Source organism: Canis lupus, chromosome 30 (genome assembly GCF_003254725.2).
Source record: "Canis lupus dingo isolate Sandy chromosome 30, ASM325472v2, whole genome shotgun sequence".
Lineage (NCBI taxonomy): Eukaryota > Metazoa > Chordata > Mammalia > Carnivora > Canidae > Canis > Canis lupus.
The window spans coordinates 39944010-39956726 of NC_064272.1; the positions used below are offsets into that span (position 1 = coordinate 39944010).

General features: G+C 37.0%; 1 protein-coding gene across 13 annotated transcripts in view; it reads left to right on the forward strand.

Moving 5' to 3' along the window:
* The window catches only part of SCAPER (S-phase cyclin A associated protein in the ER), a 435057-nt gene that overhangs the window by 303519 nt on the left and 118821 nt on the right, over positions 1-12717 (forward strand). The window lies entirely within an intron of this gene.

Sequence of the window (12717 nt, forward strand, 5' to 3'; positions counted from 1 at the left end):
GAAAGCTTAGGAAAGCCTTAAAACCTCTCTTGCCAACTCAGTTAAAAGGGTCAGTTTATAAAGGTTTTTTTGGTGGCCCTTGATATATATTTTTTTGAAGCAAGAAATTCCTCTGTCAAAAAGGGGCAAACCTGTTATACTTTTGAAATGGAAACAAGCAGCCAATTGTAGCCTTAAATTTTGCTTCAGTTCACAGATGTTGGAAGAGTTCAGCTCAGTGTAATATCTAAAGGTTTAGGTCTGTTAACCGCAGCCTCCAGAACACAACCCTGAGGCCAGAAGTTTCCTGGTGAAGTTTCTGAGCCCCTGAGGTATTGGCACAAAATCTCTCTCAAGCTGCAAGTTTACAACAGAGGAGATTTATTTTTCAGAACCGATTTACTTTTACTCCACACACAGTTCTAACGCCTCTTTCTAAACTACGTGCCTTTTGCTGTCTTTCCTCCTCCATCCGGCTAATTTCTGTACATTCTACAGACCGTACCTGAAACATGGCACCTTTGTCATGAAACCTTCCCCAACCTGACTCTCCTCAAGTCCAGGTTAGGAATTTTTTATGTGCTCCTAGGCCTTACCTCTTTCATAGAATTGATCACATTGAATTGACCATTTACCTGACCATTTCCCCATTAGCCATAAAATCAACAAGGATAGGAGGTAAATGATCACCCTCTCCAGGATCGTAACACAGTTCCTGGTACTTGGTAGATTTAGTACATCATTGATGAATATATGACAGAAAAATGGATCCCCCCATGTCTCAAGCTGAGAATCAGGGAAAGAGGAGGCCCTTCCAGGCGGGCATACTGATGTTGGGAGGGGTCGACAGTGAGAGAGAACAGAGACACAGACCTGGAACTGTTGACACAGTACAGCAGTGGCTATTTCCCATGATGACACTGAGTCAGCACTTTAGGGCCAAATAATTTTTTTGTTTTATCCATAAAAGAAAGCATTAAGATATGGGTAAGACATTTTAACACACAATTCTACTCAAAACAGCTGAAGGGCAGGAACAAGGACAAAAGCCTTAGCCTTTGTTGTATGGTCACATATTCCAGACATTTTAATATATATTGCCTCATTCAATTTTTTAAACATAAAGTCAGGATTTTACCAACAAGGAAACTTGAGTCCCAGAGATAGTGGCTTGCCCAAGACTACATAAATAGAAAGTCACAGAGCTAAGAGTCAAGCCTGGGTCTCTCAAACCCAAATTGAGAGACATTCTACACAGTAACTGCTACTTTTCAAAAGTGTCAGTGTTGTGAAAGACAAAGGAAGAGTGGAGAAGTGTCAAGGTTGGAGGACATTCTGACAAATAAATGAAATGTGGGATCCTATACCAGGAAAAGGACATTAGTGAGAAAACTGGGAAATTCAAATAAAGTCTATAAAATAGTTAATTTTACCAACTCAATGTTAATTTCCTGCTTTCAATAATTATAGTATGGTTTTGTAATTTGTTAACAGTAGGGGGTGCTGGGCAAAAAGAACACTATTTTTGAAACATATCTCTTACTTTAAAATTATTTTAAAATAAGAAGTGAAATTTTTTTTAAAAAAAACATGTTCCGGGGATCCCTGGGTGGCGCAGCGGTTTGGCGCCTGCCTTTGGCCCGGGGCGCGATCCTGGAGACCCGGGATCGAGTCCCACGTCGGGCTCCCGGTGCATGGAGCCTGCTTCTCCCTCTGCCTGTGTCTCTACCTCTCTCTCTCTCTGTGACTATCATAAATAAATTAAAAAAAAAAATTAAAAAAAAAACATGTTCCATGCATCATCTGGATGAGTTTATTCTGTGAAATTTATTCTATATTGGTAATGGAAGAAGAAATATTAATACACTTTGAACAGGACAGGTAACAAAAAAGATGGCCTTTGAAATGTGAAGGGATGAGTAAGAAGATTTACAGACAGGATCTTCTGTCCTAGTTCTTCAGTCTTTTCTATTCAAAACCTATTCTTATTAAGAGATATCACATGAGGTACCTAATTATTCTCTCACTTAATAATTAAGTGCTTACTATGTCCACTTCCAGAGAAGCATGGGATATAATCCCCACCATCTGGGAAATCCCGTTTTAGGAGTGGGAACAGATATGCAGATTGCATGTAGTAAACAGTGTGATGGCAGCCTGTAACAGACTACAGTGGGAGCACAGAGGAAGGCGTTTTATAGCCTGGGACATCACAAAGGAGGGGATTTGAGCTAGGCCTTTAGCTCTTCATAGTAGCTGTCATTTACTAAGTGCCTACCATGCTCCAGGAGCTTGTAAGTAGCTTGATCCTCTCCCTCTCCTTTGAAAGCCTGAGTTTCCTTTAAGTAATATTCTCTTGCTTGTGACCTCGTGGTTTCTTGACACTCAGAATTTTAGCACATTCTGTGTTTATTTTTGCTCCGTTCTGAACCATAATCCTAGGACTTTTGTTTGCCAAGTACACTTTATTCCTCCTTTCCTTATACATGCACTTCCTGGTTTATAGAGTTCCTTTAGACTTCTTATTCTGTAGCTGTCAATTCTAATACTGCTGTGACTGAGTTTGTGACACTTGAGAAAGAGAATTGTTTCCTAATTTGGGGAGACAGAGGGTAGAGATGGCTAAGGATGGTGATTTTTATGTCTCTTGAAATCACTTGAATTCTTTTTCTTTTTTTTTTTTTTTGATAACTGGTTTGATATCCATGTAACCAAAATATGGGCCACTAATTTGCATACCCTATAAGCAATGATAGAAGTTGGTCATTAACACATTTTCCAGAAGGATAAGAAGGAAGCATAAAAGAAGCTAATGAATTGAGATCTGATGGGATTTGTAAGACACCTAATAATGAGGCACTTAAACCTTTTTGGTTCTTTAGCAAACTGAAATTGTGTAGATTTTTTTTTTTTTTTTTTGGTCTAGCTGCGTAGACTTTGTTTTAGCACTCTACATGTGCAACGCAGGATCACAGAGGTAATTGGACACAGTTCCTTCACTCTTGAAGCCCAGTTAAGGAAGAACTTGCACACACAAATACTAAAGAAAAGCTATGAGAAATTCTGTCGTGTACTGAGAGCTACAGAGCCTAAGCACCCAAGAAGAGAAACTGGCACATAAGAGGTTCTCCTTAAATATTTAATGAATGAATTCTAACTGGGAGCATTAGAGAGGTTTTGGGAAGATTTTAGTATGCCTTGAGGAAGGGTAGAAATTCTATAATTCTGAGTTATGATTTTTACAAAAGATAAATTAACACAGGTGACACTATAAAGTATAATTTGTAGTAGAGATTCAAAGTAGGATTTTTGGGATGAGCTCTTGGGGAATTTATTTGGAGCCTTGTAAGAACAATACATTTAGACAGGCATGATCCAGAATGAAGTCTCACATAGATGTATTATCTTCCAAGAAGCATGAAAGTTTCTAAATATGTTAAAACAGATTACTTCTGTCATTCTAGAAGCATGGTTAAGCATCTTTTCTGAGCCTAACTCTTTCCAGTGAATGGAACAGTGGGTCTCAAGCTTTAAAATGCCTCCTTGAAAAGAACAGATATGCACATTGGAAGGAAATAAAAAGACCAGTGAAAAGAGCAAAATGGCAGAACAGGAAGTCCCAGCCCTCATTACCCCACAGAGATACCACCTTAACAGTATATATACCAAAATACCATTTTGAGAGTTCCGGAAGACAGTTAAGATGTTAAAGTACCCTAGGCGATCTCAAAGCCAAGAATAGCCACATTGAAATGAGTAAGAAGAACTGTTTCATTTTAGTTGTGTTCACCCCCTTCCCCAAGCCAGCATAGCTCAGTCCTGCCAGACAATACCCCAGTTCATGGGTTCTTCTTTAGGAAGAAGAGAGGAGTAGCATGAGTCTGGCCTCCTGGATTTTTGGAGGGCTGCCCAAGGGGGGTACCTGTTTCACCTTACTCAGAGCTCTCACAGGGAACGGGCATACTTGGGTGCCTAGTAGCCCCTGATAACAAAGAGAGCAGGGCAGCTTGCTGCTGTAGAACCAGAGAACTTACAGTGTTGCAGACAGACACCAGAGGGAGCAAGAGATTATGATGTCCTGAAAAAGAAACTAAAAAAAAAAAAAAAAAAAAAAAACTCTCTAATTGAGAGATTGTACACACAGATCTAGAGAAAGGTACACATCACCCACAGAAAGGTTTCAGAAGCCTCCAATTTCCTAGCCAAGATATTGGTGTCTTCCTTCTTACAAAGCCAGAATGTAAAGTCTAGAAGAGGTACTTTTTTTTTCTTCAAATGTGCAGATCCTAACACAAAGGTATAAGACTCACAAAGAAACAGGGAAACATGGCCCGTATAAAGGAACAAGATAAAGCTCTGGAAACCAATCTTAAAGAAACAAGTATATGAATTAACTGCAAAGAATTCAAACTAATTATAAAGATGTTCAATGAGCTCAAGAAAATGATGCATGAACAAAATGAAAATAAAGAGAAAATATTTTTTAAAAACAAGTTTTAGAGCTGAAGAATACAATAATTGAACTGAAAAGTTAGGTAGGGGAGTTCAAGAGCAAGCTTGATCGAATAGAAGAAAGAATGTGTGAACTCAAAGACAAGTCATCTGAAATTATGCAGTCAAAGGAACAAAAAGGAAAAGGAATGAAAAAAGCCTAAAGGATGTATGCAGTACCATCAGTTAGACCAATATACATGGGTACTCCCAAAAGAAAAAAGTAGAATGGGGAGGAAAGTTTATTTAAAGAAATAATAGCTAAAAATTTCCCAGTCTGGGGAAGGAGATGGATATCCAGATTCAAAAAGTCCCACAGACTCCCAACTATAATGAACACAAAGAAATCCACACAGAAACATTATAATCAACTTTTTCAAAAGTCAGAGACAAAGAATTTTGAAAGCAGCAAGAGGAAAGTGACTCGTCATATACAAGGGAACCCTCATAAAATTAATGATTTCTCACCAGAAACCCTACAGGCCAAAAGAAATAGAAAGATATACTCAAAATGCTAAAAGAAAAATACACCAACCAAGAAAACTACATCCAATAAGATTATCCTTCAAGAATGAAGAAGTAAAAACTTAACCAGATAAACAAAACCTAAGGGAATGCATCACCACTAGACCTGCCTTTCAAGAAATTCTGAAGTGAGGAGTACCTGGCTGGCTCAATCCATAGAGCATGGCAACTCTTGATCCTTGCCTTGAGTTTGAGCCCCACATTGGGTGTGGAGGTTACTTAAAAAACAAAATCTTGGGACACCTGGGTGGCTCAGCGGTTTAACACCTGCCTTCAGCCCAGGGTGTGATCCTGGAGTCCTGGGATCAGGTCCCATGTCGGGCTCCCTGCATGGAGCCTGCTTCTCCTCCCTCTACCTGTGTCTCTGCCTCTCTCTCTGTGTCTCTCATGAATAAAATAAATCTTTTAAAAAAGTTTTTAAAAAGAAGAAATTCTAAAATGAGTCCTTCAGGTAGAAACAAAAAGATGCTAAACAGCATTACAAAAGCATATTAAAGTACAATTGATCCTTGAACAACACGGGTTTGAACTGCATGGGTACATTTATATGTGGATTTTTTAAATAAACATACGGTACTGTAAATGTATTTTCTTTCCCTTAAAATTTTCTTAATAACATATTCTTCTCTCTAGCTTACTTCATTGTAGGAATATAGTATATAATACATATGACATACAAAATATGTGTTAATCAACTGTTTATGTTATCGGTAAGCCTTCCACTCAACAGAAGGCTCTTAGTGGTTACGTTTTGGGGGAATCAAAAGTTGTATTTGGATTTTCAACTGTACATAGGGTTGGCATCCCTATTCATCATGTTATTCAAAGGTCAGCTGTGTAAAGCTTGCTGGCAAATATATAGACTAATACAGTATGTTGTCATACTGTAACAAAGCTGTAAATCATTTTAATTCTGACATAGAATTATAGTATAGAAATTTTCTAGTAAAACGTGTATATTTCTATATAAAAATGTAGAAATAACTGTAACTGTAAAAATATATTCATGAGTATCTAATATAAAAATATGTGTTTTGTGGGGCCCCTAGGTAGCTCAGCCAGTTAAGCATCCAGCTCTTGATCTCAAGTCGGATCTTGATCTCAGGGTTGTGAGTTCAAGCCATGCATTGGGCTCCATGCATTAAAAAAGTGTATTTGGTGAACAGAATGTTAGGAGGAGAGGTAAAAGGATAGTATATTTGTTTGCATTTGAAGTTATTAGCTTAAAATGGATTATTATAACTATGTTATATGTAAGCCTACTGATAACCATAAAGAAAATATCTATACAAGATACACAGAAGAAAATGAGAATGGAATCAAAGCATGTTACTACAAAACAATCAGCACAAATGAAGACATCAGGAATAGAATGAGGGACCAGGAACTACAAGACAGAAAATAATTAACAAAATGGAAATAGTAAGCCCTTCTCTACCAATAATTACTATAAATGTAAGTGGGTTAAACTCCCCAATAAAAAGACATACAGAGGCTGAATGGATCAAGATCCAACTATATACAGTGTCTACTCAAATAGACTCAAGAGACTCACTTTAGGTTTAAGGGCCATGTAAGATGAAGGTGAAAGAATTGAAAAAGATATTCCATGCAAATGATAACCAAAAGAGAGCAGAGTGGCTATGCTTCTATAAGACTAAATAGTCTTAAAGTGAAAAACTCTTAGAAGAGACAAAGGACAATTTTCAGTTTTCCAGGAAGGTAAAACAATTTGCAAGTACATAGACACCCATCAGGACACCCAGGTACTAAAAGCAAACATTGAAAGATTTGAAGAGAGAAGAAGACAGCAACACAATAAAAGTAGGGGATTTCAATACCCAAATTTGAATAATGGAAAAACATCCAGAAAGAAAACTAATTAGGGAAACAGATGCCCTTAAACATCACTGCAGACCAAATGGACCTTACACGTATGTAAAAACTATTCCACTCAACAGCAGCAAAATACATATTTTTCTCAAGCACACATGGAATGTTCACCAGTGTAGATTACATGTTAGTTCACAAACAAGTCAACAAATCTAAGAATAATATATACCACATCTTTATTCATTCATCTGTCCGTCATTGAACACTCGGACCGCTTCCACAGTTTGGTTACTGTGGAAATACTGCTGCAGTAAACATAGGGGTGCATGTATCTCTTTTTATTAGTGTTTTCATATTCTTTGGGTGAATACCCAGCAGAGGATAATAAGATAATTCTTTTCTTAATTTTTTAAGGAACCTTTGTACTGTTTTCCACAGTGGCTGCACCAGTTAGCATTCCCACCGACAATGCAGTAGGCTTCCTTTTTATCTAATCCTCACCAATGCTTATTGTTTCTTTTTTTTTATTTTAGTATTCTGACAGGTGTAAGGTAATATCTCATTGTGGTTTTGATTTGCATTTCCCTGATGATTAGTGATGTGGAGAATCTTTTCATGTGTAACTGTTGGCCATCTGGATGTCTTCTTTGGAGAAATGTCTGTTGTCTTCTCATTTTTTAATTGGATTATTTGTTTTTGGAGTGTTAAGTTGTATAATTTCTTTATATATTTCGGATACCAACCCTTTGTCAGATATTTCTTTTGCAAATATCTTCTCCCATTCAGTTTTGTTGAGTGTTTCCTTTTCTGTGCAGAAACTTTTAAATTTTTTGCTTCTTTTGCCTCAGGAACATATCTAGAAAAACGTTGCTCTGGCTGATGTCACATAGGTTACTGCCTGTGTCATCCTCTAGGATTTTTATGGTTTCAGGTCTCATATTTAGGTCTTTAATCCACTTTGAGTTTATTTTTTAGTATGGTAGAAGAAAGTCATCCAGTTTTATTCTTTTGCATGTAGCTGTCCAGTTTTCCCAACACCATTTGTTGGAGAGTCTTTCTTTTTCCCATTGCATATTCTTGCTTCTTCTGTTGAAATTGAATTGACCATTTAGTTGTAGGTTTATTTCTGGGCTCTCAATTCCATTCCATTGATCTGTGTATCTATTTTTGTGCCAATTCCATACTGTTCTGATTACTATAGTGTGATAGTATATCTTGAAATCTGGGATTGTGCTACCTCCAGTTTTGTTCTTTTTAAAGATTTCTTTGGCTAGTTGTGGATTTTTGTGATTCCATACATATTTTAGGATTATTTGTTCTAGTTCTGTGGAAAATGCTGTTGGTATTTTGATAGGAATTACATGATGTCTGTAGAGTGCTTTGAGTAACATGGACATCTTAACAGTATTTATTCTCCCAATCCATGAACACCTTTCCGTTTGTGTCATCTTCAGTTTCTTTCATCATGTTTCATACTTTCCAGAGTAGAGCTCTTTCACTTCCCTGATAAAGTTTATTTGACAATTTCTTAAAATAAGACAACAATGAAGCTTGCCACGTTTATTGACTCTTCCTTTCACAAATGATTTTTCTGTTACATGTGATACAATTTGATAGCATTTTACCCACAGTGGAACTTCTGTGAGTATTGGAGTCCACCCTCTCAAATCTTGCCACTGCTTTATCAATTAACTTTACATAATATTCTTAATCCTTTTTTTTGTCATTTCAACAATCTTTATAGCATCTTCATCAGAGTCCATCTCAAGAAACCACTTTCTTTGCTCATCTTTAAGAACTGACAACTCATCCATTAAAGTTTTGTCATGAGATTGCAGCATTTCAGTCCCAGCATCAGGCTCCACTTCTAATTCTCTTGCTGTTTCCATCACAGCTGTAGTTACTTCCTCATCTGGAACCCCTCAAAGTCTCATGAAGATTGGAACTTAACTTCTTCCAGATTCCTGCTAATGTTGATATTTTGACTTGTTCCCATGAATCACAAATATTCTTAATGGCATCTAGAATGGTGAATCCTTTCCAGAAGGTTTTCAATTTACTTTGTCCAGATCCATCAGAAGAATCACCACCTGTGGCAACTACAGTCTTAGAAATGTATTTCTTGAGTAATAGGACTTGAAATTCACAGTGACTCCTTGATCAGTGAGATGGGTATTTTGTTAGTAGGCATGAAAACAACATTTATTTCATTGTACATCTCCATCAGAACTCTTGGGTGACCAAATGCATTGTCAGTAAGCAATCATATTTTGAAAGAAATCTTTTTTTCTAGGAGCACCTGGGTAGCTCAATGGTTAAGCATCTGCCTTCCACTCAGGTCGTGATCCCAGGGTCCTAGATCAAGTCCCACATCAGGCACTCTGCATGGAGCCTGCTTTTCCCTCTAACTGTGTCTCTGCCTCTCTGTGTGTCTCTCATGAAAAAATAAAATTAAAAAAAAGAAATCTTTTTTTCTAAGCGAGCAGGTATTCACAATAGACTTAAAATATTCAGTAAACCAGGTTCAGAAATAAATGTGCTGTCATCTAGGCTTTGTTGTTCCATTTATAGAGCAGAGGTACAGTAGATTTAGCATAATTCTTAAGAGCCCTAGGATTTTCAGAATGGTGAATAAGCATTGGATTCAACTTACGGTAACCAGCTGCATGAGCTCCTAACAAGAGAGTCTGCTGCCCTTTGAAGCTTTGAAACCATTCATGGATTCTCCTCTCTAGCTATGAAAAGTCCTAGATGGCATCTTCTTCCAATATAAAACAGTTTCATTTACATTGAGAAAACCTGTTGTTTCATGTAGCCACCTTTATTTATTATTTTAACTAGATTTTCTGAATAACTTGCTGTAGCTTCTATATCAATACTTGCTGCTTCACTCTACACTTTTAGGTAGTGATGGCTTTTCTCCTTAAATCTCCTTATTCAACCTCTGCTAACTTTTCTTCTATACCTTTCTCACTTCTCAGCTCTCATAGAATTGAAGGGAGTTAGGACCTTGGTCTGAATCAGGTTTTGGCTTAAAGAAATATTGAGGCTGGTTTGATTTTTTTTTTTTAATCTAGACAACTGAAACTTTCTCTATATCAGCCATAAGGCTGTTTCACTTTCTTATCATTAGTGTGTTCACTGGAGTAGCACTTTTAATTTCCTTCAAGAAAAAAAATTTCCTCCAAGAACTTTTCCTGTGTGTGTACAACTTGGCTAACTGTTTGGTGCAGGAGGCTTAGCTTTTTGGCCTATCTTAGCTTTTGACATGCCTTCCCCCCTGAGTCCAGTCCTTTCTAGCTTTTGATTTAAAGTGAGAGACATGCAAATCTTCTTGTCACTTGAGCACTTAGAGGCCAGGGTAAGGTTATTAATTGGCCTAACTTCAATATTGTGCCTCAAGAAATAGGGAGACCCAAGGAGAGAGAGAGTTGGGGGAATGGCAGGTGGGTGAAGCAGTCAGAACACATACATTTATCAAGTTCATCATCTCATACAAGTGCAATTCATGGTGCCCCAAAACAGCTACAATGATAACATCAAAGATCACCAATCACAAATCACCATAACAGATATGATAATAAAAAGTTTGAAGTATTTCGAGAACTTCCAGATGTGACACAGAAACATGAAGTGACCAAATGCTGTTGGAAAAATAGCCCCAATAGACTTGCTCAATCCAGGGTTGCCATAAACCTTCAGTTTGTAAAAAATGCAGTATCTGCAAAGCACAATAAAATTAAATGGGCCTGCCTTTGCATTCTCATGTTCACTGTAGCATTATTCATAACAGTCAAGGGATGGAAATAACTTAAATGTCCATTGACAGATGAGTGGATAAAGCAAATGTGTATATATTTGAGGAATACTATTCAGCCATAAAAAAGATGGTCCTGCCTTATGCTACAACATGGATGAACCTGAGGGCAGTGTGCTAATAAGCAAAATAAACAAGTCACACAAGGTCAAATACTACGTGATCTCACTTATTTGAGATATCTGAGGTAGTCAAACTCATAAAAAAGAAAGTAGAATGGTGGTTGCCAGGAGCTGGGATGAAGGGAAATGGGAAGTGACTATTTAGTGAGTGTTGAGTTGCGGTCATGTGAAATGAAAAAGTTCTGAACATCTGTTTTACAACATTGTGCTTATAGTTAATTAGATTGCAATGTATACTTAAAAATTGTTAGATGGTAAATTTATGTTACATGTTTTTATCATAAAAAAGACCAGTTAAAGTACTACTGAATGCTGGGAAAATAGCTTAATAGACTTCTCCTATTGGAAGTTGTAAACAGTCCACGTTAGAGATGAGCAAACTGAAATGTGGCAGAGATCACACAAGTACCTAGTAATGGAACCAGGACCTGGATCCTAGTCTCCTGAGCCTCAGCCAGAGTTTCCCTTCCTGTAACCTGAATAGATGCATCCCCACTTTATTGAGTTGACAAATGAGACAAAGCAACATTTTTGTGAGTTAATTCTGTACATGTTTAATATTGACACCTGTGTAGGATTCACTGGAAAGACATTTAATTAAAAGACATAATTTCTTGATGTTTCATTGCATTTTTACAAAGCATTAAATATTTTATTAGCATCCTTATTTTTAATTCATAGTAACCTGTTCTTCATGGAATATTTAAAGAATATGCTGATATATTGTATGTATATATTTTCTTAGCCACGAGTTTGTTAATTGAAAAGTGATGTACAAACCTTAAATAATTGATATGATACTATTGGTTCAAAGAGGCACTTCAGAAGGTGACAAGAAAGCTCTGTATATAAACAAAGAAAATACAAGTGCAGTCATACAGCAAGGGGATTGTTTTTTACTGAGTCATGTGCAAAGCCATGCAGATGCCTGTTTGATTTTCATTATAGCAGCAAAGGCCTGGAACTGGCCATTAACCACATTGTTTTCTTTGTACTAAGGAGCCAGAACATGGACTCCATAGTTAATTATAGGGGATTAGAAATCCTTCAGCCCTCCACAGGTAACAGTACTCTCCCTGATGCCAATTGCATCTTGTTACCTCCTTTTACTACGTGGCACCTAACTCCGGCTGTCGAGGACAACTTGCCCTTTTTTCATCAATAATGTCAAGTCTATTTGTGTCTAATAGGCCATATATCTTATTGATGCAGAGAATATCAGAACCAGAGACAAGGCCTTCCTAGTATCTGGTCTAGTTCAGTCATCTTGTTTTATAAATGAGGGCATTCTTTCATCAAAAGAGGAAAAGGATGGAAGATGTGTGGGATGGAGTACTCACCAAAAATTTCACAGCCTATTACTAGAGAAATGCGATTCAAATTCAGGTTTCCAAAATCCCAGCCTAGTATTCTTTCCACTCTGTTACTTGACATGCTGCTAATTTAAGTTTGGCAAGAACATTTAAGTGATGTTTTAATTGTTGTAGAACTTTACTCTCAAAGTTACATTCAGAATTGATTTAGAAAAAAAAAAGGGGTCAGATTATAACTTTAATTGCCCTTCCACTGGAGTCATATGAAATAGTATCATCAGCATCACTAGGACTCTAACCTAAAATCATTAATTGATTGCTTGAGTGAAGAAATTAACACATCCAGCATCATAGCAGAGATTTTATCACACTGCCTTCAAATGGTAGGTAAAGCAAACAGAATTATTAAATATGTAAAAATTTTGAATAAAACTATTAACAAATTCAGTTTAACACCTAGAACCTTATATGCAATATTAGAAATATACATTCTTTATAGGAAGAACACATGGGAAATTTACAAGAATTGACTGTGCCATAGAGCAAGTCTTCAAATGTGAAAGAATCAGTTATACAGATGATCCTGTTCTGCTTTGGGTATGATTGAATAGGCTCCTGTCAGTTGACCCTCTTGAAA